At 54.9% G+C, this 3671-nt stretch overlaps 1 pseudogene; it reads left to right on the plus strand.

Annotated features, from left to right (window-relative positions):
* Positions 1–2849: 2849 nt before the first annotated feature.
* Positions 2850–3323, plus strand: LOC142483951 (histone H2B 1.1-like; annotated as a pseudogene).
* Positions 3324–3671: the final 348 nt, after the last annotated feature.

A 3671-nucleotide genomic window follows, 5' to 3' on the forward strand; every position in this document is an offset into this window, starting at 1 on the left:
CCTTGAAGGTGGGTCTCCGAGAGCAGAGCTGCGCATACATTCCTCGATTCCATCAGGTGAAGGAGTTCATCTGTCTTCTTGCTGATACCATTTGCATTCCACATCACGATGACAGAACTGCGTTTAGATGTTGCTGCCATGGTGGTTAGTTTCTGTGCTCCGGAGAAGGGCCGGGATGAGATTCGCTATCATTGTCACAATGGGGTGAATATCCATTCTCGCAATAGCGCTCGCTATTTTAAGGATGATCTCTAGCCAGTTTGTTGGGCTTGCGGTTCCGCCTGCGGGGTCCAGGTTGGCCGCCTCAACGGGGTTGGTGGATGGTGTCCTGAGAGTTTCCGCGTAGGTCTGTCCGTCTGGGTTTTGCATCCTCTGGGTGGATGCCGTGCCTTGGTCTGGGATCAGGTGTTCTGTGGTCCTCTGTCTCTCCGGCGCCAGGCGGGGAAGCTGGTATTGAGTAGTGGGTGTCTTCCTTGGTGCCTGCTCCATCAGGTGGGGTGTCCGCTTTTCCCGTTCCTCTTGCTTTGCTTTTGTGAGGTACGGGCAACCACGGTAGCTTGCCGGGTGTGGGCCTTTGCAGTTTGCACATGTCGCCGGCTCCTTCTTCCTATCTCGTGGGCATTCCTTGGAGTTGTGGTTCTCTCCACAACACACACAGCGTGGCTTCTGGTGGCAGAATGCAGAGGTATGCCCGAGCCGTTGGCAGTTGAAACACATGGTTGGGCCTTTTCTGCCCTTTGGCGCTTCTGTGGTTACCACACAGCTACAGAGCTTGGTAATCTTGGTAAGATCTGCAGGCTGGCTCTCCGGGGTTTCTGCCAGTGTGACAATAAACAAAGGGAACTTCTTGGTCTTGTCCACCGGGGATGTCAATTGGGCTACGCTCTTGACTGGAAGTCCATGTTCCGCGAGGTCGTGGGAAATCTCCCCCACGGAGGCGTTTGCTGGTAAGCCGCGAATTACAAATTTCTGGGGCTTTAGGCGCGTCAGTGGGAAGGTGTAGTATTCTATGCCCTGCTTTGCAAAGCAGTCCGTTAAGCTCCGGTAGTCGTCCACAGTTGTGGTAGTGATCTTTGCGTGGTTCGCCCGTGGTTTAACTACAAACGGGGAAGTGCAGTGCTCGGTGAGGATGTCGACAAGGTCCTTGTGGGTCTTCATATTCCTAACCATTACCGGTGGTATGCGAATCTTTTTGGGTGGGAGTGCAGTCTCTTCATCGTTGCACCTGGGCCCTGAGCAGTCATCGGCATTAGCAAGTGGCTCGAAGCGGTTTGATGTTTTGATGCCTTGGTCTTCCTTGTGCTTCTGCATCTTTGTCTTTGCTACCGATGAAGGGGAAGAACCATTGGAGCTATCAGAGTTTGCTCGCCCTCTCTTCTTCACTAAAGTGTAGTCCATGTCTTCTGCAGCATCATGTATTGCAGTCTCCATAGGTGGCACATTTGCCTCTGCCATAATAAGGCGCAGACCAGAGCCACGCACCCGCACGGCGGCGGGCACACGGCACAAATCAGAGCCACACGCACGGCGGCGAGCACACTGCACAAATCAGAGCCACGCACACGGCGGCGAGCACACGGCACAAGTCAGAGCCACGCACCCGCACGGCGGCGAGCACACAGCCCAAATCAGAGCCACGCACCCGCACGGCGGCGGGCACACGGCCCAAATCAGAGCCACACACACGCACGGCGGTGAGCACACGGCCCAAAGCACGCAACGCAGGGAGAAAAAGCACACGGCGAAGGGGGGGGCACGGCACCAAGTTCAGGGGGGGCACAGCACAGAGCGCAGGGGGGGCACAGCAGAGCGCAGGGGGGGCACAGCACAGAGCGCAGGGGGGGCACAGCACAGAGCGCAGGGGGGGCACAGCACAGAGCGCAGGGGGGGCACAGCACAGAGCGCAGGGGGGGCACAGCACAGAGCGCAGGGGGGGCACAGCAGAGCGCAGGGGGGGCACAGCACAGAGCGCAGGGGGGAGCAGAGAGCACAGGGGGGCACAGCACAGAGCGCAGGGGGGCACAGCACAGAGCGCAGGGGGGCACAGCACAGAGCGCAGGAGGGCACAGCACAGAGCGCAGGGGGGCACAGCACAGAGCGCGGGGGGGCACAACACAGAGCGCAGGGGGGCACAACACAGAGCGCAGGGGGGCGCAGCACAGAGCACAGGGGGGGGCACTGAGCACTGGGGGGGGCACAGAGCACGGGGGGGGGGCACAGAGCACAGGGGGGGGCACTGCACTAAACAGGGGGGGGCACAGCACTAGGCAGGGGGGGGGGGCAAGGCCGGGGGTCACAGCAAGTCACAGCTCTGGGCTCAGTACTGCACACAGAACTCAGCATACAGTGCAATAAAGCTATAAAGCAAAGCGATGGGCAATGACCCACGTGGCAGCGGTTTCTCTCCAAACGGGCCAGTCAATACATCCCCGACTGAAACTCCGGAAAGTGGTGTCGGCGGCGGGCGCTGTGATTGGAAGTGACCCACTCGAGGAGTCATCAGCCTCTCCGGTCAGTTCAATCAATCTGAATCCCTCCAATCCAAAAGGTGTATCAATCCCGACTCATTATATAAATAACAAACCCCGCCCCCTGTGCCCTTATTTATACCTTTATGGTGCATCGTAACTCCTCTGTCATTGGTCTGTCTTCAAATCAGCCAATCAGTTCCAGAATCCTGTAACTACCAATCATCTTAGTTGAAATGAATCTGATGAGGTCATAAAGAGTCACATGATAAAGTCAGCCAATGCAAGAACAGAAGACTGCAGCTTCTCATTTGCATAGGAAGCCTATAAATAGAGCTGCTGGGGGAGGAGTTAGACATTGTCTGTTTGTAGCTGAAGGAGGAAGCATCGCTCAATATGCCTGAACCAGCCAAGTCAGCGCCAGCTGCGAAGTCAGCGCCAGCTGCAAAGAAGGGCTCTAAGAAAGCCGTGACCAAGACCCAGAAGAAGGATGGGAAGAAGCGTAGGAAGACCAGGAAGGAGAGTTACGCTATCTACGTGTACAAGGTGCTGAAGCAGGTTCACCCTGACAGCGGCATCTCCTCCTAGGCCATGGGCATCATGAACTCCTTTGTGAATGATATCTTCGAGCGCATCGCAGGAGAAGCCTCCCGTCTGGCTCATTACAACAAACGCTCCACCATCACTTCCCGGGAGATCCAGACCGCCGTGCGCCTGCTGCTGCCGGGAGAGCTGGCCAAGCACGCAGTGTCCGAGGGCACCAAGGCTGTCACCAAGTACACTAGCGCCAAGTAACCCTGATCTCATCACTGACCCACAAACACAAAGGCTCTTCTAAGAGCCACCCACCTTATCCGTGTAAAACCTATAATGCTCATATTTACTCTGCATTCGGGATAAAAGGGTAAGCATCAAATGCAACGAAATGTTCTGTTAGATTTCGTTTTATTTACACAGTTGTATTTATTGGTTTGTTTTAGTTTTAAAGCTATTGATCTGACCGGAGAACAGCAGAAAAGCGACAAGAATCCCATGTAATGTAGTTCGCACAAATACCACAGGGTGGCGCTGCTGTTATACAAGAAATTCGTGCTCATCAAAGCAGGATTTGGTATTCATACAATGCGATTATTTTTTTCACTGACACCGTTTTTGAGTCCCAGTAAAATGCAGATTGTATGTAAATGCATATTATTAAAACTA

This window comes from Ascaphus truei, unplaced genomic scaffold (genome assembly GCF_040206685.1).
Source record: "Ascaphus truei isolate aAscTru1 unplaced genomic scaffold, aAscTru1.hap1 HAP1_SCAFFOLD_401, whole genome shotgun sequence".
Lineage (NCBI taxonomy): Eukaryota > Metazoa > Chordata > Amphibia > Anura > Ascaphidae > Ascaphus > Ascaphus truei.